Below are 27,752 nucleotides of genomic sequence, written 5' to 3' on the forward strand. Positions count from 1 at the left end.
TGCTTCACAGCGCTGGTGATCACCAATTAGGGTTTGATTCCCGTTGACGTCTATAAGGAATTTGTATGTCCTCCCTGTGACCGTGGGGTTTTCCATTGGGTGCTCCAGCTTCCTCCCATATTCCAAAGATGTACAATTATGGGAATGCTATTTTGGTGCTCAAATATATCTGCTTCCTTAACAAATGCCTTCATCTTCAACTTTTTCTATGTGGATTGCAACTGCAATTCCACCCTCTGCAATTCATTCCTACCTAGTTATGCAGATTGTGGTAATGTAATGTGGAAAGAGCCCCTTCAGCTTCCACAGCTTTCTTTCCTCATAGGCAATCACTTCATACCCAGAAATATCATAGTGAATTTTCTCTGAACAACTTTCAATGATAATTGGAGTTCCAGTAATAATGGAATTCAATTGTAAATGGAAAGCAACATACCTGCAGATGCTGGAGATCTGAATAAAAACAGTAGATGTTGGAAATACTATTCAAATCGGGTAGCACATTTAAAAAGGGAACAACTAACACAATAGATCAGTGACCCATCATCTGAAATCAGAAATATGAAAAAGCTAGTAGACTTTAAGTTGTTTAAGAGATGGAGGGGTGGAAATAAAAGAGAGTATGTCTGGCAGGGTAGAGATCAGGGATGTCTAGGTGACACAATGTTTTCTCTGGGGCTTTCCATGTGAAGAGCTCCTAAAACAATATATGCAATAGTAGCTTACATGAGGCAATCACTTGCTTTGTTTGGAATTCTGAGAGGAAGGGTACCCTGTATGTCTGGCTGGAGACAGCAGGAGATCTTTCTGCTTATTGCAACCTCTGGACACTATGGTTGAAATTGTGTGAAAAGGTGACAATCAAAATCTGATCAGCTGGTTATGAGAACTACCCTGTATATAAAGTGTGCACGGCATAAACTAGATCCTTAGAGCCTGTCCTACTTGTTTTCGATTGCAAAGCTGCCCTGCAGTTAAGAGTGGTTAATATTGAAAGGCTTAATATGCAGCTGAGTACCTCAGTGTCTGACACTCCATTTCGTACAGTTGCCCTGTTGAAGTCACAGGATTGATTCACCCTGAGCGTTCCAATGAAGATGAGATGCCGGACCTGCTTTGCTTGCTATTTTGTGGGATGGTAGGAAAGTTAATTGGTACATCTCTTGACTAGATAATTATTGTGCTAGTTTGAAAATCAAAGCAGGAAATCTGACATTTCTTCATTCAGGAAGTCCCTTTTCTCTGGCTCAATCCTTTCCTTGCAGCAGTCAAAGGAAAAGAAATCAAGAAATAGTGGGGACTTGGCAAACAAATTGCATATCTGCTGTTTTGCTAATGACTCTATTGGTTTTACAGGAGGGCTATGTCAGGAGACTGATGCAACAGCAAAGGCATTTCAGACTCTTAGCTTCTGCTTTCCCATGTTATGCAAATGATTGCACTTCCAAAGTGCTTCATTAGCTGAAATGTGCCCTGTGATGTCCTGAGGTTGTGTAATGTGCTATTTAAATGCATGTCTATGTTTCCTTTTACACTTGAGTGAACAGTTCAACATCGTAATTTTGACCTAGAATAATCCTGGTAAAACTTGTTTTTAGTATAGTCTCAAGGTTATGCTCAACAAAATCCACAATTGCTTCTGAATCAGAAGGTAACAAGGTCAAATCCCACTTTGGTAGCTTGTAGACATAATGAAGTCATGTTTTGGGGGAGTGCTACCCTGTTGAAGATGCCATGTTTAGATGGAATGTAATTCTTGTAGTCGGGTCAATATTTATTTCAATGCAGTTACATCACTGGTACCAATAAGATCACGTGGAATACTGCTCAGTTATCTTATTTACAAAAATCAGTTTCAGAACAACGTGGCCAATTTTTGCCCAATCAATCCACTCTCAATCACAGGCAAAGTGATGGATGGAGTAATTGAGATTGCTATCAAGCACAACGTATTCAGCCAAAGCCTACAGATAGATAACTGGTTTGGATATTGCCAGAATCACTTCCCTCCAGACCTCACGGGAAATTTGGACTAAATTTGGATCGAAGTGCAGAATTACAGAGGTGAGCTGATAGCCACTGTCCTTGATGTCAAGCCTGCATTTGACTGAGTGTGGAATCTAATCAAGCTGGTTAAGCTAAAGTCAATAGACAGCAGAGGGAAACACTTTAGTCATTGGAGTCACAAATTCACACAAGGAAAATAATGTAGAAGTCAATCTTCCCAGCTCAAGCTAGTGGTGTTCTTAGGACAGCAACTTCTCTGAATCTCTTCCTTGCAGCTCCCTGTCAGAGTTGCACACTGATCTTCACACAATGTGGAATTCCGCTTTCAGTTCTTCAGCTACTGAAGGGGTCCATACAGCATGACCGAGACAACATTCACTTGTGAGCTGATGAATGAGAGCCAGCATTCACGCTACTAAGGTGCCAGGCAATGCTCATGTTCTTTAGATAGTAAATGGCATTTTCATTGCTCTCCCCACTGTCGACATCATGAGATTCACCATTAGGCTACGATGGTAGTGCGGAGTCTCGGTTTCCTTCAATGAGTGAATCCTGGTATCCCAAGATTTATTCATCATCTCTAAGGAAGAAGTCATTAGCATAATGAAATACTTCCCACTTGCCTGGATTAGAGCAGCTCCATCTTAAGACTATCCAGGTAAAGCAGTTCACTTGCTTGCTAGACCATCCATCACTCTAACATTCATTCACTGCAGCTCTGGTAACTCGTGGCTGCTAGCTGCACCACCTACAAAAGGTACTGCTGTTCCTCACTACACTTGCAAGTTCTGTTGAATTTGCATTCCATCCTGACCTGGAAATATACTTCCTTTTCCTTTATGATAATTGAATCCAAAGCCTGGAACTTGCTTCCAAATAGCATTATGTGAATCCCTTTGTCAGAAGAATGTCAAATGACACCATCACTATCCTTTAAATTCAGAAGTTCAATATCACTAAAACATATTATCTGTTTACTTATCTTCTCAGTTCATGGGATCTTTCTACTTGTACCTTGGCTGTTCGATTTTCTCACATTACCAATGTGCCCACACTTCAGCTATAATTCAATTTCTTTGGTTCTTTCTGAACCCATATGTAGTTATGTATCAATGCCAGTTAGTTCTTTCATTTAAAAAAAATTATTTGGAAAAGCTTTTATTGCCATTTCAAATGTTTATAGGGCAGAAAAGTCAGCAGAACTTGCTGACTAAATCAAGCTAACTTCATGAATTTATGAAAATGCTAATTAGCATTTATCATACTGAGTCACATTAAATGATGCAAATTAAATTGGTTATTGCCTTTGTTGAAGTAATTTCATATGCTGATATATCCTAGGCTAAAATATATATTCATAAACAGGAGAGGTAAATTAAACTTTTCATTTGAACTTAATGCTGACAAATTCCCTTTAGGCAAGCATACTTATTAATTAAAAAAAGTAAAAATGATGCGGGTTTTGGAAATCTGCAATGAAAAATATAAATACTGTAACTATGCAACAGGCCAGTTGACAGAGAAATAATATCATGACCTTTCAAAGTCATAGAATTACAAAAATAACCTTTTTATCCTTTAATAAGGTTTTTATTGGTTAATTTCATTCTTGATGTATTTTAAGTTTTGCAGGATTTTGTCTAAACTATCCTGACATTGTAACATGATAACACTTACGATCGAGGATCTCAACTGAAAACATTGACAATTGGGTCCCCTAGCAGATGCTGTTTGATCTGCTGAGTTCCTCCAGCAATTTGTTGTTATTTGCTCCAAATTCATGTATTTGCAGTCTTTAATGTCTCAAATACTATTCGATCATTGGATATCATGGGGTATGAGCCATCAGGCTGCTAAATGATCAATATCTTGCTATCAATTGCTCCAGAATAGGTCTTCACTGGGTAGTCTACCTACACAATTGCTTCTTGATCTTGCTTCTCAAATAACAAAGCAGCAAAGGTATTACTTTAGTAATCAAGTTATTTCTTGCTTAAATAATTAAACCATCTGAAATTTATGACTGTGCTGTCATCCCAATCAAGATTTACTATTTCTTTACTGAGTGACAAAACCACTGGGTGGCAAATCTAATTAAAATTTAGTAATATGATAGTAGTTTAATACTCTTCACAGCAGCTCTACCCCTTTATTATGTTCTGTTTCAACATGATGCAGAACAGTATTGATGGAATGGTTCTTGTTGTTTTGAGACCCCTACTGTTTGCTTATTGGAGATAAATATAGAACCTGCAGATTCCTTTTGCTGACATGTGCCCTCTCATTAGAGGTAGTTCTATGCATGTACATCACATTCTCATTTAAATCTCATCCTTCCTAGCCTAAACTAAATATTGTTAACAGAACACAAAACACAAGTAATTTTATGTTGGGGTTGGTGTAATGGCGTACTATCAAAATAGAAAAAGAAGCTGGATAAAAAGGACTTTGAGCTGGATATTTTCACTCTAAATGACTGAGGCCTTTGTGCCATATGCCTGCTGCTTTAACAATCACTGTTATTCTTGCTCCTTTCAACATCAAATGCTCTCACCCTGGTTCCCTTCAGTTCAAGAGTTTAGGAGTTCAGGGGTTAATAATATTAACTCTACTATGGAACTTGGGTATGAAGGGAAAAGCAGCATTCCAGATGATTCTCTCTCAAAAGGTCCTCAAAAGAGCCTTTTGCGAATTTGGAGGTTAGTTTGGAGGAACATTATCTGGATGCAAGTCAGCAAGAATCAGGTTATCTGGTTACTCTTGCTCTTTTGTTCTCAAGTGCAAGAGTGCTTTTCCTGAGCAGTGGTTATTTTTGAATTGTCAAATTCAAAAACACATAGAGGTATGGCAAGAGTGTACTTGCACCCCAGAAACACAAGAGTTTCTACATATGATGGACATCTTCAAAACACACACAAAATGCTGGCGGAACTCAGCCAGTCAGGCACCATTTATGGAGGGGAATATACAGCTAATGTTTCAGCCTGAGACCCATCATCAGGACGGGAAAGCAAGGGACAGAGAAGCCAGAATAAGATGGTGTGGGGAGGGGAGGGAGTACAAGATAGCAGCTGATTGGTGAGACCAGATGAGGGGGACAGAAGAAGCTGAGAGATGGTAGGTGGAAGAAACTAAAGGCTGAAGAAGAAGGAATCTAATAGGCCGAATAATTGGCCATGGAAAAAAGGGAAGGAGCGGAACCAGAGGTCAGGTGAGGAGAAGACAAGCAGAGAGACAGTAACCAGAACTCATTTGCCATGTAAACACAAAGTATACTGCAGATGCTACAGTCAAATCAACACATACAAACAAGTTGGATGAATTCAGCAGGTCGGGCAGCATCCATTGACTGCTCATTTCAACGGATGCTGTCTGACCTGGTGAGTTCATCCAGCTTGTTTGTATGTGTACTCATTTGCTATGTCCTGGGCCACTTCTCTAACTGATCAAGATCCCCCTGTTCTAGTCACCATCCTCCATTCCAAAAATCAGCCTCCACCACACTCCGATTATTACGCCCGAAGCAATTTGGAATCCACCTGATTAAGTCTCCCTCGGTTGCACAAGACCAAACCTTCCAGTCCAGCCTACCAGGTGCACCTTGTTAAGGACCTTGCTAACATCTAAATAGATAATATCCACAGCCTTACCTTCATCTAACTTTTAGGTTCCCTCTTCAAAAATCTCTAAAAAGCTTGTTGAACACGACTTTCCAAATACAAAGCTTTGCTGACTCCTAATCAGAATCTGTCTATCCAAATACTAGGTGATCCTGTCTTTCAGAATTCAATAGAAACAGCAGAATCAATAGTAGAGAATAGGCGTTTTGTCTGTAATGAAAAGTATTACTTTTACTGATATTACTGACTTGAAGGAATAAATAAGTCAGTTGTCTACTTAAGAGCAGGTGACGAGGTTCACATAACACATATAATTACAATGACAGAATCACAGATATAATGAGGGACACAAAGAAAATAGAAGACCAAGTACCTTCCTCAACTCTCCAATAATTGCTTAAGAGCAAGCATTTACTTTTGTTACATTGTTGGGCACATTCTTAATACGTAGCATCATGCATGCTAGTAAATTGATGTTCCTGCACATGTTATTCTGCATAATGTGCAGTGATGATGCCAGTACTTAGAGTGAGCGGCTCTCTGCAAGGAGCTGTGAATGGATTGGGAAATTGCTGGTTTATGGAGTGCGGATTAGAACTTTGGAGTGTTTCGCTATTGGTTCAGTATAGAATGCAGGACTTTGCATGGTCGTGGGGTGCTGTAAATGATGTCTTATGGGGTTTAATCCAGATGTTGTGAGGCTTGTGTGCCAATGCTCTGTGGGTGTTGTGCAGATGCTCTGTTGAGTACGTGAAGTAAGGAGTGGTGGATTTTTATGGGGATTTGTTGTATTGCCTGGAGTGCTATGCAGAATGTAGTGTGAGGTATAGAGAGAGATGCAGAAATAGGATTCTGTCTGGTGTGGACTGCAGGATACTGTACAGAGCCTTGTTGCAATGACTCTGTGGTGAACTACATATACCTGTCTGGACACGCCCCCTGCTGACTGCTCCTGTGGCTCTTCCCACAGACCCCAGTATAAAGGCGATTGAGGCCTGAGCCCGGCCTCATTCTCCAGGATGTAGTGTGGTGGTCAAATACTGCTTGGTCTTTCTTCCAGTCAATAAAAGCCGATATCTCAACTTCACGTCTCAGAGAGAGTTATTGATGGTACATCAGACACTTTATGGAAGTTATGGGCATAGATAAAGATTTTCATCTTTACTGTTGAGATACTAAACTCTTAGATCTGGATATCATTTTTATCCATATTCAAAGTTTAAAGTTCAAAGTAAATTTTATTATCTAGGTACATATCCTATATGTCTCCATATATAAACCCGAGATTCATTTTCCTGTGGACATACTCAGCAAATCTATATAATGGTAACTATAACGGGATCAATGAAAGATCAACCAGTGTGCAGAAGACAATAAATGACAATAAATAATGAGAACATGAGATAATGAGATAAAGAGTCCATAAAGTGAGATCATTGGTTGTGGCAATGTTAACTCATAAGCAATATCCATAATACCTACACCCTTAAAAACTTCCCCTGTACCTCTGGTACACATTTTATCAATGGAACACCAAGTAAAATTACCCAGTGTCATTTTCCAAGCAACTGACTCTCATCACTACAGTTCAGACAAAGGATCTTTCACCTGAAATACTCACAATGTTCCTCTTTGCAAAGTTTCTGCTTTTATTTCAGGTTTCATGCATCTGATTTTTTTTTTGGGTTTTACCTCTAAAGCCAGGCTTAGCACCATTTTTTTTAGTATACTGCCACCTCCTTTTCATTTTCATGGAATCATGGCTTTATACTGTCCTTTATTTCCATGTTTTTATATCAAATTGTCATTCCAAGATCTTTCCACACTCAGTTTGATGAACTGTGTTGTTCCTGATAATTCTTCACTACACGACAAGTGTAATGTTACAAATATTATTTGCTCTATTACCTGCCTAGTCATTAGAAGACTCTGCCAGCTGCTTTTCCTTATGTTTTTCCTATGGTTGGCTATCACTCTTTTGAAATCTAGACTTGTATATTTATCACCACCAACAGTTAAAATATATACTTTAGCTTGTAGGTGAACAGCAAGTATGAGCAGCAGTATCAGGCTAGGAATCTTTTTCTTTACTGCAAAGACATTAAAATGAATCTGGTTGAAGGCATTATCATCCATTCCCTACACGAAAACAGAATATAATATGGCAAAGCTTCACAGTCTCATTCTTAGACAAAAAATTAAAAGAAGTTCTTAGTGTCCAAAGTTTATATCCTCCTATTCCCGCCTTCCAATTACAGTGATGCACCATCAATAACTCTCGGAGATGGGAGGCGAATGATAGGCTTTTATTAGCAGCAAGAGACCACCACACAACATCCTGGAGACTGAGGGAGGAGCAGTGCCTCCAATCACCTTTATACAGGGGTCTGTGGGAGGAGCCACAGGAGCAGTCAGCAGAGGGGCATGTCCAGACAGGTATATGTAGTTTACCACATACAGGCTGCTAAATTCTTGGAGAGTTGTGTTTTTTTTCAGTGAAGCATGATATTTCTGTCCTGATTTTTTGTATCCTTCACTGCACCACTTAAAGCAATGGCCAGCAGGAGGTGTAACAATTCACAGCTGGTTACTAAGGCCTAATGCTTCAGTGCACTACTTTCAAATGCCAAGAGCTGGTAAATTGAATTGGGAGGTCAGTGTACTTTTCTAAACACAGACTGAGGTTTCAGTTAAATGAAAGTAGCATTTGACTTACTTTGTATGAGGAGAGCAATCACATAGAAGATACGTGTATCACTTTTGCCACAAGACAAATGACACAGCCTGCAAATGCCTGCTCTAACTCCATAATTCTGGTGAGAGATCAATGGAACTATCTAACAAAAAGGGTGCAAATTGCCATTTTAAACTATTCCTAAGATTTCAGCAAATCTTTAATAGAGGATGAGATGAGACAACAGGAAAACTTCAGTAAAAATCAATTGCAATACAGTTAGAGTTAGAGAGCTGTGCAGCACAGAAATGTGCCCTATAGCCAACAAGTCCATCCTGAATTTTTTTGCTAATCTACACAAATCCCAGCTGCCTGTTTTAAATCTGTACCTACCTGTTGTCCGCCTGTTTAAATGCCTGTCTAAATGTCTCATTAATGAAGTGATTATATTTGACTTTGCTACCTCCTCTGGCAGCAAAATCCAGATATCAACGTCTCCTTGGTATATACTTTAAAACTCCTTTCTATTACCTTGAACCTGTGCCTTCTTATTTTTGGTATCCTGACCACAGGAGAAAGATTTGATTATCTATCTTCTTATAATTTTATATTCCCCCATCACTCCCCAGATTCCTTCACTCAAGGGAAAGACAACTCAATTTATCCAGTTTCTCCACATAATAAAGATCTCCTGTTCAGGCAATATCCTGGTGAATTTATTCCAGTGTAGTCGGTATAATCACATCCCCTTTTCTAATGGGGTCATTGAAACTTCACACAACTTTCCAAGTGCAGTCTAACCAGTATTAACTGACGTTTCAACATTAAGTCTCAAAGTTCATATTCTATACCCTGATCTAAGAAGCTAAGCTTTCACTATGTCTTTTTCACCACCCTTTCTACCTGTGTTGCCATCTTCAGAAAACTGTGGAGTTAAACCCCAATACCTCTCTGTTCATTAATGTTTCATATTACCCCACCATTTACTGTTTATGTTCTATCTCTATTTGACTTCCCAAAATGCATCACATTGCACTTACTAGGATTCAATTCCATCTGTTAACATTCCATCTAATCTACAGGATATCCTGCTTAGCCAACCTTCCTAGCTATCTACAACATTCCAAATATATGCACCATTATAAGCTTACTAATCATATTCTGTATATTTACATCAACATCATTGATATATTTCAGAAACAACAAGTATCCCAGCACAAATCCCTATGGTACACCATTGGCTAAAGAGTTTCAATCAGAAATATATCTTCCTATCACAATACTCTGCCTCCTATCAGTTAAGCCCATTAGCAATGAGATCCTGATGAAGGTTCTTGACCTGAAACATTGACTATGTATTCCTCTTCATAGAAGGTGCCTGACCTGCTGAGTTCCTCCAGCAACGTGTGTAGATTCTTTTGTGTTTAGTCTTATCCATCCCCCAGTTTACTGGCACTTCACTGTGTATAATGGAAAATTGCAAGAATTTCTATCAGTGACCCAGTTATTTTCTTTCTTTCATTCCCATAGCAACCTGGGATAGATCACATCCAACATTGGGGATTTATGTATCACTTATCATCTAGCACCTCCTTCTCCTTAATACTGATTTGCACCAGGCTATTCATGTACCCCTCCCTCAAGTCAGTATCTTCCACATCCTCTCTTTGGTGAATATAGATGGGAAGTTTTCATTTAGATTCCCCTGCACCTTCTTGGCACCACACATAGATTACCCCTTTTGTCCCTAAGGAAACACCTTCTTTCCCTGGATACTTTCTTCATCCTAATATTGAATGCCTTGGGATTTTCCTTAATCTTGCTCACCCAGAATACTTAATGGCCTTTTTCACCATGATCTGGGGTGGAGGGGCTCTGGATATCTTGGTGTCTGGATGGCTCTCGATATCTTTGGTGTCTGGCAGCTGAACTCTACCTCGTAGGGTGAATGGGCATCACTGGGCCTCATCCATCTCCTAAATCTCTCATGTCTGCCTCCAAGTGGCACACTCTGGCACACCACTTCAGCTAGTGGGCTAAACGACATGAGGGGGTGGTGTTAACATGGCGTCAATGGGCGAAGGACGTCATTGGTGAAGGCATCGGCCAGGGTAGATGCATTCCCTGAAGAACTACAATGGCTACGTGTTTGAGACTAGGGTGAGACACCAAGCTGGACAGCTTTGGCTGTGGTCTTGCCTTGAGAGAGCTGGGCACCACCAGGCCTCACTAGCCCCTACAATCCTTAAAAAAGGTTTGTTAGCAAATCATAAGCAAGAGAAAATCTGCAGATGCTGGGAATCCAAGCAACACACACAGAGTGCTGGAGGAACTCAGCAGGCCAGGCAGCTTCTGTGGAGAAAAGTAAAGAGAAATTTCGGGACAAAACCCTTCAGTAGGACTGGAGGAAAGAAAGCTCGGGAGTAGATTCAACCCCACTGGGCTCCGTATCCAGCATATAATTCTCTGAAACTTCCAATGGGATCCCACCACCAAGCAGATCTTCTCCCCCCCCCCACTGAATTTCTGCTTTCCAAAGGGGCCACTACCTACGTGACACCTTTGTACATTCATCCCTCCCCACTGAGCTCCCTCCTAGCACTTATCCTTGCAAGCGGAACAAGTGCTACACCTGCCCCTACACCTCCTCCCTCACTACCATCCATGGCCCTAAAGAGTACTTCCAGGTGAGGTGGCACTTCACCTGTGAGTCTGTTGTGGTCATTTACTGTATTCAGAGCTTCCGGTGTGGCCTCCTGTACATTGGTGAGACCCACTGTCGATTAGGAGACCACTTCACTAAGCATCTACACTCCATCTGCCAGATCAAGCGGGAACTGCCAGTGGCCACCAATTCTGCTTCTCTTTCCCATTCCAATATGTCCATTGATGGCCTCTTCCCTGTTGTGATGAGGCCACACTTAGGATGGAGGAACAACACTTTATACTCCATTTGGGTAGCCTCCAACCTGATGGCATGAACATGGATTTCTCAAACCTCTAATAGTGTTCCCCTCGTCTCCATTTCTCATCCTTTTTCACTTATCTCCTTGCCTACTCATTGCTTCCCTCTGCTGCTCCTCCCCCTGATTTTCTTCCTTCCATGGCCTTCTGTCTCTCACTCATCAACTTCCCAGCTCTAAACCTCATCCTTCAGATTTTGCTCATCACCTGGTATTTCTCTCTCCCCTCCCCCACCTTTTTGAATCTACTTCTCAGCATTTTTTCTCTGGTCCTACCAAAAGGTTTCAGCCCGAAATGTCGACTGGACTTTTTTCCACTGATGCTGTCTGACCTGCTGACTTCCTGCTGCATTTTGTGTGTGTTGAAAAGGGTCGTGGCATTCAAACTGAACTGAACTGAATTATGTACTCTCCAACACACATTATATTCCTCAAGAAGCTGCCTTGATTCCAGTTGTTTATACCTGCCACATGCTTCCTTCCTTAGCTGATGAATAATCTTTGTCATCGAAGGTTTCCCAGTCCTGCCATATTTGCTCTTCACCCTTACCTGAACCTGCTGGCCATGAAACCTCACGTATTCCCTTTAAAAGACTCACTTGTTAATTGTTCCAAATCTAGTTTTGCAAAGCTCTCTCTTACACTATTGAAACCAGACTTCCACAATTTCCCCAATTCTTGACCTTAATATGAGGACCAACCATATTCCTTTAAACTTCAAATTTGCTCCGTCCCAAGGTGCTCCCCGACTGACACTACCACCACATTTCCAATTGTCCCATTTCCAGCAGGATTCGAAATGTTACCTCAAAATATCTTTCTTAGCCATTCACCAAATTCTGCCCATTTAAGCACGGAAGTAATCCCAGTCAATATTGGGAAAATGAAATCCTTCTCTACTATAACTTATTGTTCTTAGTTTTCTGTGATTAGCTTACTCTTGTGTCTCTCTACTGTCTGCTGATTATTGGGAGACCTGTAGTATAACCTCAGCAAATTGAGTCCTGGGTTCTAACTACATGACCTCATTGGACTGCCCCTTCTCTATCATGTCTGAAACTATCATATTCTGCAACCTTAAGCTACCAGTGATGCTCTTTCCTCAACCATATTTCCGTGATTGCAATAACATCATAATTGCAGGCGCTGAGCCATGCTCCAAGCTCATCTCACTCACCTGGCCTTAACGTAAATAACATTGATCCTATCAACCCTCCAATGCTCCTTAATTGGCCTCTGTCTGCTTTGTCCACTGGACTTGATTTATTTATCCTCTGCATTTTCTGGCCTGCTATGATGCCACTTTCACCCCTGCAAAATTAGTTTAAACCCTCCTGAGTACTGGTGTTGGTCCCCCTCCAGTTCAGGTGCAATACAACCTTCTTGTACAGATTTCCATACCTCGGAAGTGACCCTAATGATCCAAGTACTTAAAACCCTTCTTTCTTAGTCAGTTCTTTAGCCATGTATTTCTATTTTTCTCAATGTCACCTTCCCATCATTTGACCAAGCTTCTGCAAGCCTCATTTTCAAAGCTGTGCCTCTTCTGCAAATCCTCCAGGGATCACTTTGAAAATGATTTCATGCTGCTTATAGAGATAAATGCTTTCATTGTGAAGTTTATGACACAAATACAATCAGTTTGGCAAAATTTACTTTCTCTTTTGTACTGTGATGATTTTTGGATCAGAATTCTTATAAGCAGTTACAAATATGGCAATTTGTAAGCCTTTCTATGCAAACCAATCTAATTTCTCCTGCACCAATTTAATCTAAACAGAGCAGCAGAAAATATTCATTGCAACACACTTTACATAAAGCCAATTGATTTCTAAAATGAACAAATCTTTCCAGTAGAAATTTAGCAGTAACTTAACTGATTTCAGGGTGCTGATCATTAATACCGAGAATTGCCTTTTTGACGATACAAACAATTTGTAATTAAATGTGATATCAAAAACTCTGAGTAATGGACATGAATGGGATGGAATTTGGAGCCCCATTGCTTGGACAATAATTTATGTGAGATGGCATTTTAACATTTTTCAGTATCCATATTCTATGCTATGGAATCCAGGGAAATGCCTCAATCTTCCATTTACAGGAGAGAGCCGTTATTCTATGACTGGAGCTGCAGAGGGGAGGAGGGAGAAGAGTTTATTAGAAACCTACCAAGATCATGGATAATCAGGTGAGAATATAGGCATGGAAAGGCAACTTGTGTAAGGTGGGCATGGAACTATTCCAGGATTACAGCCAAGCATTGCAGTCAGGAGATTCCTGGCAAGCCCTCACAGTGAAATCTATTCTTCGCATTAACAACCAATACGGGTAAATATGTGCTAGGGGCAGCTTGCAAGTGTCATCACTCATTCTGGTGCCAATATAGCATGCCCACAATGTTCATCAGAAAAACCCAAACAGCAACAACAATAACAATAGCAACTGGCCATTTCTGAGACTGAGGTATGAAGAACATCCCAACTTGTCAACAGCTGCAATGTAGTGGGGTCAGATGGCATCCCAGGGTGCATCCTAAAGGTTGATGCTGAACAGCTGGATGGTGTGTTTACAAACATTTTTAATCTCTCCCTCTCCCAGTGTGTAGTGCCCTCCTCTTTCAATTTGTCCTTCATTGTCCCTGTACTTAAGAAATCCAAGATATCCTGACTGAATAATTGGTGTCCTGTCACATTCTCCTCTATAGGAAGCAAATGCTTTGAGAAGCTGGTTAAAGAACACATCTGCGGCATGCTACCACCCACACCAGACTCCCTACAGCTTGACTGGCATTCAACACCGTAATGTCCTCTACACTTGACAGGAAGCTCAGAGACCTCGACCTGTGCCCCACCTTCTGTAGTCGGATCCTGGACTTCCTATCAGATTGCCAACAGGTGGTAAGGGTGGGCTCACTCACCTCTGCCCTCTGACCCTCAACACAGGTGCCCCCAAGGGTTGTGTCCTGAGTCCACTTCTCTACTCGCTTTACAGCCATGACTGTACTGCACACACAGCTCCAATCTGCTGATCAAATTCACAGATGACATGACTTTGATCAGCCTTATTTCCAGCAGTAATGAGAAAGCCTGCAGAGGAGAGGCTGACACCCTGACACAGTGGTGCCAAGATAACCTCAATGTCCAAAAACAAAAGAGCTGATTGTGGCTTATAAGAGGAATAGAGACAGGCTTGGCCCGATCAACATCAATGTGTCTGCAGTTGAGAGGGTGAGTAGTTTCAAGTTCCTCAGTATACACATCACCGAAGATCTCACCTGGACTGTACACAGCGGCTTTGTGGCAAAAAAAGCACAACAGCATCTCTTCCACCTCAGGCGACTGAAGAAGTTCGGCATGAGCCCCCAAATCCTCAAGACCTTCTACAGGGGCACCATTGAGAGCATATTGACTGGCTTTATCACCGCCTGGTATGGGACCTGCACCAACCTTGATCACTGGGCACTGCGGAAAGTGGTACAAGCAGCTCAGTACATCTGTGGATGTGAATTTCGCTCCACTGAGGAGATTATTAGCAGCAGGTGCAGAAAGAAGGCCTGGAAGATCAACAGGGACACCAGTCACCCCAACCATAAACTATTTCAGCTGCTTCCATCTGGCAAACAGTACTGCAACATTAAAGCCAAGATCAACAGGCTTCTTTCTACAAGCCATTAGACTTTTAAATTCACGTGTCTGTACATTGTGCAATGGACTCACAACACAAAGTTTTTTACTCCCTCATGTCGTGGGGTGGACTTAAGATTTAAATAAATTCTAATTTTAATTCAGTACAAAAGAAAATTACAATAGCAAAACAAGTCCCATTCAAACCCTCCCACCCACCCACCCATTCACACAAACACAGGCAGGCCTTCAACACTAGCACAGGCATCCAGGCCTCCAGTCCTTGGCCCTGCACTTTCAGACTTGCAGATAATAGGCCTCTGAACTCCAGTCCCAGATTTGGACTTGCAGACATTGGGCCTCTTACCTCCAGACATGCCGACCCAGAAACTTTGATCTTAGTGTCTCCAACTTTGGACTCGCCGACTTTTGTCTTCAACCTTCGGGTTTTCACCTTCACACTCGTGGACCTCTGGACTTTGACCTTTTGCTTTGCCCTTCAGACTTTTCTGACCTCTGGGAATTGATCCCAGGACTTGCTGATCACAGGACTTTGACCTTTGGGATTCCACCCTAGGACTTGTTGATCATGAGTTTCACCTTGGAGCCTTGACTTCCGGTCTTGCACTGAACTTCCGAGCCCCGAGACCTGGAGTGTCACCAGCCCTCATGACCCCTGCTCATATGCTCTGACCTGGGATTCGCCAAACAGGGCATTGCTGGCGTTTTCGGCCCTGCCCACCCAACCTCCAGGATTGCTCACCTTCAACCGTGGAGCATTCCAACCTGGCCTCTAAATACTGGCTCCTGCCCCTGGCTCTTCATTTACAGCCACTGGCCCCTTACTCTACAAGGATTACTATTATCAGTCTATTCTCTAGGTGCCTGCATTGTAGGGAAGTCTGTAGTGTAAACACATTCCCATGACCCTTTTGTCAGTTGAAAGCAAAGAAGATGGAGCTAGGTCGACCTCTGTATTGTAGCAGTGAGCACCAGATCGTAAGACATGGCAACAGTCAGCAGCAGCTGCTTGCAATGATCCTGAACAAGAAACTGAGAGTGACCGTGACCCTGACCTCCAAGGGCAGATCAATCTAGACACTTACGTTAGGCTCTGTTTGATCTTACAGAAGATCACACATCTCAGTGAGGACAAAATTTGCAGCTTCAGTTTTGTACTACACTGTTCCATCATTGATTATTTTCCTCTACTCTGCCCTCATTCAGTTCCTTGTGTTTATATCTCCTCAAGGCAGATCCACAGTGATGAACAAGCCAGTGTCATCATCTCTTTGGTGACCCCAACAAAATTTGTGGCATCTGCATTCTGCTGGTCTACTCCCTAGCACAGAAATTCCCTTTCTTCTCTCCCATTCCTCCCCTGCTGCAATTAAAAATCTCATCTCTCCACTTCAGATGAAAGGGCGATGATGTGAAATGGAAATTCCTTCCCTCTTCCCACAGATGTCACTTCCCTTGTGTTTCCAGCATTTTCTGCTTTACTTCAGATTTTCAGCATCATCTAGTTTTGGTGTGGGCGCTTTTTAAGCTATTTGTTGTTTGGTGAAATAGAAATAATAGAAGCTATATGCATAAATATGAACTGTTGTTTTCAGAACAAATCCAAAAATCAGACTATTTTTCTAAATAGCAGCAATGTTGAAAATTCCTGAAGATTTCTAAGAAATAAGCATTATAGTCTTCACTAGGTTGAGCTGATTTCCAAATACCAAGAACTTTCTTCTTGTGCAAAAGAATTTCTATGTTGTGCACTAGGAGAACTGAATGGAAAGGAATAACATTTAAGGAAAGAGGCAAATTAAGTCTACAGAGGAAAGAGGAAACAATTGTTTTCCCTGTGCCCCATTCATTTGAAACCCTGAATAAGCTTGTCTGACCCTTTCCTTTCCAAGGCACCAGTAATTTAAGCCCTGACTTCAGTAATATTGGTTTAAGCTGTGAAGTAAATGAAGTGACATTCCTCTCTTCAGTAACTTAGACAATAATTTCTACTGGAAACAATTTGTATTCCCCATTGGTATCCCAGTTGCTCTTTTGCTTTTAGAAAGCTTTAAGACTAGGCAATTACTTGAAGGCTTGAAACATAGCTTAAGTCAAAAAGTGGGACCTCAGTTGCAGTAAGTAACCCTATGAGGGTATGCAATATGTTGGAAATAGAAGCACTGTTTGATTCACAGTACATTGTTTAACTAAACTTACAATGGTACGTGAGGAAACTGGTCCCAGTATTGTGAGTTGGGCAAAACATTCAGCAGACCATATTAGATTAATTTGCAACTTAGCTGTTAAACTGGCTTGTACTGAGGGTTATCCTGCAGTCAGTGCATCCAATAAAATTACCTTTATTTATATTTGGCTGTGTCAACTATTCATTTAGTAGTTGGTAGCAATTATTGTGTCAGATCTTATCCTTACCTGAGATACAGTAAAGGTCAAAAGAACTTTTTTATTAAGCTTTACACGTTTCTGTTCAAAATGGCACCGGAGTACAGCTAGAAAGTAATGTAATTCTGATAGCTACATTGGTTGCTACTTCACCAAGGCTGATTTACAATGTGGGAAGTTCACATTTTTGTTGTTATTATTAAACATGTAAAATAGATTTATTTTATATTAGTGTTCATAAAATTTCAATTTCAATGGGACAGTGCACAAATGAATATATAAATTATCCCCTTGTTCATCCCTGCTGATCCCAAACAATTGGCATTCATTTGTCGCTATAAGAATACTCCATAAAGTATTTATCATCCACCTAACTTGCAATTTCTAAGAAATCAAAATTTAAACTGTCCAACCACAATAGGAAAAAATTAAACTACTCATTCCATCAAGTCTGCTCCTCAATTTGATTGTTTATTTTTTTCTCTGAATCCCATATTTCCTGCCTTCTCTCTGTGACCTTTAATGCCCTTATTAATGAAGAATCTATCAATCTTTTCTTTAAATAGACCAAATGACTTGGCCTTCATTGCCATCTACGGTAACGAATTTTACAGATTCACCACCCTCTAGCTAAAGAATTTCAAAATTCAATGTAAACATATTGTCAAGGTATGTATATGTCAACAAATAGTACACTGAGATTCATTTTCTCGCAGGCATTCACAGTGAAACAAAGAAATACAATAGAATCAATGAAAAGCTACACACAAAGACTGATAACCAATGTGCAAAAGAAGACAAATTGTGCGATAACAAACAAAGAATAATAACAATGAATAAATAATACTGAATGCATGAGTCATGGAGTCTCTGAAAGTGAGTCCATAGGTCGTGTTTAGTATGTTGGAGCCTGATTGTTAAAGGGTAAGAACTGCTCCTGAACTTGATGGAATGGGAATTGAGGCTCCTGGACCTTCATCCAAATGGAAGAAATTCCTCCTCGTCTCTGTTCTAAAGAGACATCCTGCTATTCTGAGGCCGAGTCCTCTGTTCCGAGACTATCTCACATACTCTCAACATTTGATGGGTATCAGTAAAATCCACCCTCATTCTTCTAAACTCCAGCATGTACAGGCCCAAGCCGTAAAACCCTCCTCGTATGTTAACTCTTTCATTCCCAGGATCATTCTCGTAAACCTCTTTTGGACCCGTTCCAATTCCAATACATCCTTCCTTATAGATGGGACCCAAAACTGCTCACAATACTCTAAATATGATCAGACCATTGTCTTATAAAGTCTTAGCATTGCATTCTTGCTTTTATATCTTAGTCCTCTTGAAATGAATGCTAATTTTGCATTTGCCTTCTTTACTGTATTTGCTCTCTCTTTAGAAAATAGTTTATGCCTTTATTCCTCCTACCAAAGTGCTTGCCCATACACATACCTACACTGTATTCCATCTGCCACTTTTCTATCATTCGGCGGACACCCTTCCTCAGAACTAACTACCCGCCACCCATCTTTGTATCTTTGTATCGTTTGCAAACTTGGTCTCAAGGCCATCAATTCCATTGTCCAGATCATTAATATATAGCTTAAAAAATATAAGTCCATACACTGACCCCTGCAGAATACCACTATTCAATAGGCCCCCTTTACTCTCTCTCTCTTAGCTTTCTGCCTCTAAGCCCATCTTCTGTCCATGCTAGTTTCTTTACTGTAACAGTATCTGTTCTTATCTTGTTCAGCAGTCACACGTGTGTCACCCTGTCAAAGGCCTTATATGAAAATTCATATAAGCAGCATCCACTGACTCCTCCTTGTCTCTCCTGTCTGCTCTTTCCTCAATTAATTCCAACAGTTTTGTTAGGCAACATTTCCCCTTTAAGAATTCCATGCTAACTTTGGCCGACTTTATCATGTGTTCCAAGTACCTGTAAATTGCATTCTTAATAACAGATTCTAAACATCTTGGTGTTGACACGTGGCCTAGTGATCTGAAGTTCACTAGTCTGGGCCTCAGCTAAGGCAGCGTGCTGTGTTCTTGAGTAAGGCACTTAACCACACATTGCTCTGCGACGACACCGGTGCCAAGCTGTATCGGCCTAGTGCCCTTCCCTTGGACAACATCGGTGGTGTGGAGAGGGGAGACTTGCATCATGGGCAACTGCCAGTCTTCCATGCAACCCTGCTCATGCCTGTGCCCTGGAAACTTTCCAAGGTGCAAATCTATGGTTTTTTGAGGCTAACGGATGCCTATAAAACATTTTGCCAGCCAGTGAAGTCAGGATACCTGTCACATTATTTCCTCCCTTTTGCCTCCAAATGTGGAGTGATATTTGCTATTTTTCAATTCTCTGGAAAGATCGAGAAAGATCACTCCACAATCTCTTCAGCAAAAATATTTAAGATAGCAAGAGTTCACAGTGTTTGTGAAAAATATGATAACAAGCTTATTATGAGCAAAGCTAAAGTGAAGTGATTCTTGACATTTTATTTGATGACTTTAATGAACTCTTGTTTGCAGCAACAAATTTTGTTGCATTAAAGGATGGGTGGATGAACATCACAGACTGACAATTTGATAAAGTGGAAAAAACCAGCAGTTCAAGTACAGTCACAGTTAGGTGTCAGCTTAGCTTTGAAATCACCAAATTCTGGACATGGGCTTTAAAACTCTAATCCAAAAAAAGAAGAGCTTCATCCTCTAGTTCTCCAGGCTGTGAGTGTGACTTGAAATGACTGTAAACCTTACACAGACCACGGAAATGAGAATTCAATCCAAAGATTCTTCTGTTATTAAACTCAAAAGATGATCTCTATTGCACTATTTATTGTTATTTCTCTAAATTGTTGTTAGTAATTCAAGTTAACCAAGGCAGATAAAGCAATAGATGCTAAATCAAACCACATGGTGCAAGTGAATTATAAAAGCTATACATGCACAGAATGTATCCTTGAGCTGAAACTGGAAATCCTAATAATTAATTGTCTTTTGCTATCTGAGAATTTAGCATTAGACATTTTCAATAAATGGGTAACAAAACTGTACTGTGCAATTCAAACTGTCTTCTGTTCTAATTAAGAAAAAGGTGCAACAAATTTAGTTAGGTTATTTGTTGTCAGACAATCTTCATGCAAATAATGGAACATATCCTCAACGTTGCTATAATCCTCACTAAAAATCTGCATAAACTATCCTTCAAGCCTCAGTGTAGATCAGAGACCAACTATCCTGCGGTGACTGACTCACCTAATTGCCTTGCATTTATAAGGCACATGTCATGTGTATGATGAACTGCTCTCCACTTGTCGATATGAGTGCTACACCAACTACTCTCAAGAAGCTGGACAGCGTCCAGTGCAAAGAACCTCACTAAATTGCCCCCACATCTGTTAGCATAAATTTACAATTCATCCACCACCAGCACACTATGCCTTCAGCTGGTAGCATTGGGAAGCTGCAATCTAGTAACTTAACCAAGTTATCCTTGAACCTGTAACCTTGACAATTTGGAAAATAAGGGTAGAATATCTCCTTGCTAACTTGGAAATATACTACTAATCTTTCAGCATTACTGGATCGAAAAGCTACCTACATAAAAGCCCTGTGGGAATACTTTCTACCAGAAGAATTGAGAAGATTAAGGTGATAGCTCAACTGTGTTTTCCATAAATACACATATTCTGAACTTATCCTATGAATAATAATGAAAATCTGCCCAGTGTACGTTTGTGAGAAAAAGGTGTGTGTGCAATGACAGTAAAACTCTGTTAATTTGGCACAAGTGGAACTTTTGTGAAGTTAAGTAGCTTTATGCTGTTGTAGTGGCTTTGGACATTGTAGTTTTTATTAATGGCGTGTGATTGCAAATGTGTTTTAGTCCAGAGGGCAAACTGAAATGCTGCTAAACACTTACAGAAAGAAATTTGGAAAGGTATATGGACAGAAAACATTTAGAAAGGTATGAGCTAAATGCAGGAAAATGGGAACAACTTACATAGTGATGCACCATCAATAACTCTCTGTGAGACGTAAAGGTGAGATATCGGTTTTTATTGACTGGAAGAAGGAACAAGCAGTGGTTGACCACCATACTACACCCTGGAGACAGAGAGGCTGGGCTCAGACCTCATTCGCCTTTATACAGGGGTCTGTGGGAGGAGCCACAGGAGCAGTCAGCAGGGGGCGTATCCAGACAGGTATACGTAGTTCACCACACCTAGTTATCTTCATCAGCATTGATATCTTGAGCCAGCAGTTCAGTTTTGTGCTTTATAGCTCAATGACTCTATGTCTTGAGGCAGGATGACTTTTTTTTCATGTTTTCTTTGACATTCAAAGAGACTAATTTTTCAGGCCCTTGGATCTCATTCCCATTAATACTTCAACATTGTTCTTCCAGATGTTACACAGTAGCATAATAATTTTCCAGTAAACTCAATGAGCTTAAAGGAGGTTTGGGGTCCCAGTGAGTTTCAAGCGAGAATGGGAAACAACACTTTTTTCAATAAGCATGGGAACTGAGGCCGTTGTGTATTAAACGATCCCACTGTATTAATGGGAGAGCAGGAATCAGTCAGTACATCATTGGAGTTTTTCCTGTGTTCTCATGTTAATATTCTGATATTCTCAGCAAAGACAGCAGTATTTTGTAAATACAATTTGCCTTGGGAACCCAGCCACATTCTTCAAAACATGAACTGGCATTTTAATATCCTATGAAAAAAAATTAAACTTCCACCAACTGGAAAAAGTAGATGGAGATGAATGGCAAATTGAAACAATTTGGCCAAAATTCTGCAATTCTACACATCTGAGCTTTGGGTGGTAAATGAAAACAGCTGAAATACAAAATAAAATCATAATTTGAATATACTTAGGGTAAGATTCATTTCATCTTGGCATGCGACAAGTGACTGGAGGATTTAGTACTGTGTCTTTGCCTCTATCTCCACATCAGGCAGGACATTCCTTATTATACATACCTTCTGTTTGAAAACATTCCTCTTTAGATTCCCTCTAGACCTCTTACCCCTCACTTTAAATCTATTTATCACTTTAAATTGTGGCCATCTTAGACAAGGCAATAAGTTTCCCACTATAATTTTATATAACCCCCTTAGCCTCCTTTTCTACAAGTAAAACAAACTCTCATAATAAAAACATTCCATTCCAGGCAGCTTTCTGCTGAATCTCCTCTGCACTCTCTCTAGACCACCCTTCTTTAACTATCAAGATTCTCATGGCATGCAAAACTATTGGAGATGAGATCTGCAGGGATATGTCTTGTTCCTACATTGAACGAGTATGAAGTCAACAGGTCAGATGTCATCCTTTCATGCTGTAACCTGAGATTTCATGCTATTTCTTCATGAGGAGTTGGAGATTAAATGATTTGGGGTCTCATTTTGGAGCATTTCAGTTTCAATTATGAGATAATTTATCTTAAATATGAAACAAGATATGTGAAGAATGTCCAGTGATCTCAAATTACCCCATAATATCTAAATGTCGGCACTATCCACAAATGTTAGTGTGTGACCAAGTGGTTAAGGTGTTCGTCTAGTGATCTGAAGGTCGCTAGTTCGAGCCTTGGCTGAGGCTGTGTGTGTGTGTCCTTGAGCAAGGCACTTAACCACACATTGCTAAGCAACAACACTAGTGCCAAGCTGTATGGATTCTAATGCCCTTCCCTTGGACAACATCGGTGGCATGGAGAGGGGAGACTTGCAGCTTGGGCAACTGCCGGTCTTCCATAAAATAAAACCCTGCTCAAGCTTGTGCCCTGGAAACTTCCCAAGGTGCAAATCCATGGACTTTCGAGACTAATGGAGGTCTATTACTATCCACAATATACCTGTTGAACTCAAAATGAAATGCATCAATGTAGTTCTGCACCTCACTGATGTGAAGCTCATAGACCTCGACCTTGGCTGATCACACAGACTGTAATGTGATAGCCTTGTGTCCTATCCAGCACTACCCTACAGGTTTGCTTCGCCTTCCACCACGCCAATCTTACCGTACCTTCAGGACTGTCAAGCTGCATCAGTGGCTTCCCCGGTTGCTCAACTAGTTTGCTTTCAGTTCTAACCCATGTTAGAACTGTAGAACTGTAACCGATGTCGTAGGACTTGATGTCTGGTGCAATGCTTAACTACACTTCTGTCAGTATCAATACTTCTTTCAACAAAGCACATAGTACACAAGTTTACGATTATATTGAAATGTTTACAATTCCTGTGCATTAAGAAAACAGAATGTAGCCTATCGTTTAATCAAGCATTTTCCCTTCAAATTTTCATTTTCATGTCATGCTGTGCATTCCAATTGACTGATTCACTTAATGCCTGTGATTTCAGCCCCAATAGACTCCCTCTTAGTAGTACTTTAGGTTAGCACAAGTGTCATAAAGAATAAATTTAGTGATCTTGATGTGTAAAGCTGAATTTGGTATTATTAGTAATGACTAAAACCATGTAACAATGTGAATAATATATTATTTCTCTGATGGCAGTACTCTATAATTTAATAACAATACATTTGTCCCACTCTCTTAGGTAAAAATACTCATGGAACAGAATGTCAGAGTAAAAACTAAAGCTGACTATATAACTGTAAAGCAAAACTGAGGCCCTGTGATAATTAAAGCCATTCAGTGTGTTTGCTGAATAAATTTTGAAGATATTCTTTGATTTCAGTTAGTTTCACCAGCAGGTTGGAGCCCAACCACATAGAGTGCGAGGTGTTGTTCCTCCATCCTGAGAATGGCCTCATCATTGCAAAAGAGGAGGCCATGGACCAGCGTGTCAGAAGTAGGGAGAAAGGATAAAAGAGCAGATTCGTGCAAGGCCGCTCTTTTCAGAACATGCAGGCGGGGTAAGTGTCGGCAACAGAGGCCAAACCTCGGCAGAAAATAAAAGGAAGGTAAGCTGAAGCAGAGCTGCCATTGTCAGAGTGTATCAGTGATAGAGTGTGAAGACTTTGGCTTAACAGTCTAAGTTGTGAACAGGAGAAGGCACAGTTAAGAAGAGACAAGCCCTTTTGTTTTTCGGTATAGAATAGTCAAGATGGAATACTCCTCCTGTCAAATGTGGGAATTCGGAATACTTGAGAGCCTCCCTGACGACTACATCTGCGGGAAGTGCACCCAACTGATTGGGTCAAGGAGTTGGAGCTGGAGGTGGACGTACTCAGGATCATTCGGGAGGCCAAAGATATTTTAGACGAGACCTTTGGACAGCAACGTCCCTAGTCCCGCAGAGCGCTGACGCCCCACCCCCCACCCCACACCCAAGGCTGTGTGCTCACACTGCTGACTGTGTCTCAGGATCCGGTTCAAACTGTGTCATCAAGAGGCTGAGGAGAAGGATCTCCCAGGTCGTAACCTCTGGATTACTTCCTGTATCATGGGCTACTGCAGGTAGGAAAGGGTGATAGCATGGATGAATGAGTGGCCGTGGAGATGGTGCAGGGAATAGGGTTTTAAGATCATAGATTATTGGAACCTCTTCTGGGGAACCTGTACAAGAGGGATGAGTTGCACCTGATCTGGAGGGGAACCAATATCCTGGCCAGGAGGTTGCGGATGCTATTAAGGAGAGTTTAAACTAGTCTTGCAGGGGACTGGGAACCGGAGCCCTAGGTCAGTAAGGGAAAGGTCAGGCCAGAAAGTAGATGCCAGGGAAAGTATTGAAAGACAAAATCAAAATAACAGGTAAGATAGGTTGGATAGTTTGAAGTGTGTATATTTTAATGCTAGGAGTATTCTGGGTGACAGTGATGAACTTAGAGCATGGATCAATACATGGAACTATGATATTGTAGCCATTATTGAAACTTGGTTGAGAGAGGAGCAGGAATGTGTGATTAATATACCAGGTTTTCAAAGTTATAGAAAAGATGGAGGAGGAAGTAAAAGAGGGGGTGGAGTTGCACTACTAATCTGAGGCAATATCACAGCTGCTCTCAGAGGAGACATAATGGAGTGTCAGACACTGAGTCCATTTGAGTGGAAATCAGGAACAGGAGGGGTGCAATCTCACTGGTGGGGTTGGACTACAGACCCCAATAGCCACCAGGACATTGAGAAAGAGATAATATAATTGGATTAAGGAAATGTGTAAAAATAATAGGGTTGTGGTCATGGGCTATTTCAACTTCCCTAATGTAAATTGGGACTTCCTTAGTGTAAGGGGTTTAGATGCATTTGTTAAGTGTATCCAGGAAGGTTTCTTGAATCAGTATGTAGATTGTCCAACAAGAGGAGGGACAGTACTGGATCTGGTATTGGGTAGTGAGCCTGGTCAGGTGATCAGTGAATCATCAGTTAGGGAGCAGTGACCACAACTCTTCAACTTTCAGGATAGCTATAGGTAAGGGTGGGTATAGTCCTTGTGAGAGAGTTTTAAATTGGAGTAGGCAAATTATGAGGACATTAGGCATGAATTAGGAAGTGTTAACAGGGAACACCTTTCCTCTGGCAAGTCCACATCAAACGTGGAGGATGTTTAAAGATCAATTGCACAGAGTACAGGATAGGAATGTTCCTGTTCGAAGGAAGGGCAGAGATGGAAAGATAAGAGAACCTTGGATGTCCAGAGAGGTGATGAGCTTGGTCAAGAAGAACCAGGAAAAGTATGAAGTTTCAGAAATCAGGATCAAATGAAGCACATGAGGAGTATAAAGAGCCAGAAAAGGAATAAGGAGAATTTGGAAAGCTAGGAGGGGCCATGAAAAATCCATGGCAAGTAGGATTAAGGTGAATCCTAAGGCATTCCATATATACATCAAGAGCAAGAGGAGAACTGGAGAGAGTTGGGACCACTCAAGGATAAAGGGTGAAACATTTGTTTGGATGCAGAGAATGTGAGTGAGGTACTTATTGAGAATTTACCAAGGGAAAGGTTATGGAGGACCAGGAGATCAGTGTTGGGTATAGAGATACTGTGGTGAGCACTTGGTCCATGATAACAGACTAGAAATGCTCGTTTATCTCAAATGACGTCTTTATTGTGATAAGCACAAACACAGGAAGAGAACCCACTCAGTCACATATAGACGAGGGGAGGTGATTATTACACACCCTCGTTACAGCCAGGGCAACCCACAGGCAAATAAATGACAAACTGTATAACCCAAGCTAAAATGTAACAATAATAAACTTGAATACACCACCATAATCCCACAAACACATTTTAAAACAGGAACAATGAATAGCGCAGGCCACTTGAGATGCTGGGGCAGGCTGACAAACATGCCCCTCCTCAACCCCAGAGTGCCACACTGCCTCCATCTGAGGAGTCAGCCATCTCCAGCAACCCCAGAGTCCACAACAAAGTCCAAGAGTCCCAGTGGTGGTCCACTCTGCCGCTGGGGTGCTCGGTGTGTCTGTAGCCAGCCATGGGAGGCACTGTTTGATGAGGCAAGAGGCAGGGTACCCAGGGTGTCACGGGGCTGATAGTGGTCAAGGGTTGACACAGAGCCAGGAGGTCCTAGTGCAGCACAACTACCTTCCACTGCTCAGGCGACCACACCCAGTATACCACATTGAAGATGCGGTTGAGTATCTCTCCCAGCCCCCTCCAGCAGCTTCCAAGGTGGGGGAATAATCCCTCCTGGGTGGGAAAGTAGACCCATACTAGGGCCCCACCATGTACTGCTACACCCCAGACTGGCAGCCCAGCCCCTTCTGGGATGTTCAAGCATCGCAGCAGTGCATGGATAGCTCCAGGCCATGCCAGTCCTCAGGCCGATAGAAGCATTTGTGCAGCCTGCCCAACGTCTTTGTGGCTCCGAAGTGGCTGTCCCCCTCCAGGTCGTGCTCCGACTGCAGCGCTGGGGCGTGCAGTCCTCAGGGGACCAGCAGTTGCAGGCGATATCTGTCACCGCTGGAACAGCAACCCATGGGGCACCTCCAGCGATGGTACAGGGCTTCGGTCTCTGGATCCAGGGCAGAGATCTCGGCCCACTCCGGCCGAGGCCCCATGCTCGGCCGAAGCAGTACAGAATCCCTTACCTGTTCTCTGTGGGCCGCTGGTCAATGGTGGGGAGGTCTACCTGGTTCTGCTGTGTTGCAGTGGGCCAGTGCGGGCTGGGCTGCTGTGAGACCCACGGTGGCTGTTGCTGCGTCTGCTGGGTCCGCTTCCTGCAACTGCCCTGCCGGAGAGCCATAGCTTCAGCGCCAAGCCAGAGTCTTGCCCCCCAGTGCATCCACATGGGCCGCCCAGTGGGACAGCAGGCCCAGATCAATGATGCAGGAGTCCCAGATGTGGGCTAGCCACAGCTCGTGCTGCACTGTGTTTGTCCCCACCACGAAGTGCAGCCACCTCTTCACAGCCTGGCCCGTGTTGGCTCCGGCACCCAGACGGATGATGGTGACAGTTAACCCCGTACCCACCAACACACAGCACCTGATGCCCTCCACCACACAGTCCACGTACAAGCCTTG

At 41.8% G+C, this 27,752-nt stretch overlaps 1 long non-coding RNA gene across 1 annotated transcript in view; it reads left to right on the forward strand.

The window, feature by feature from the left end:
• Window positions 1-1,035: 1,035 nt before the first annotated feature.
• Window positions 1,036-27,752, forward strand: part of LOC132404392 (uncharacterized) — a 48,141-nt gene continuing 21,424 nt past the window's right edge. Inside the window, exons 1-2 of the long non-coding RNA XR_009515521.1 lie at window positions 1,036-1,138; window positions 13,369-13,455. This is a non-coding gene — a long non-coding RNA (uncharacterized LOC132404392). The remainder of the gene's footprint in view (window positions 1,139-13,368; window positions 13,456-27,752) is intronic.

Source organism: Hypanus sabinus, chromosome 14, assembly GCF_030144855.1.
Source record: "Hypanus sabinus isolate sHypSab1 chromosome 14, sHypSab1.hap1, whole genome shotgun sequence".
NCBI classification, from domain to species: Eukaryota; Metazoa; Chordata; class Chondrichthyes; order Myliobatiformes; family Dasyatidae; genus Hypanus; species Hypanus sabinus.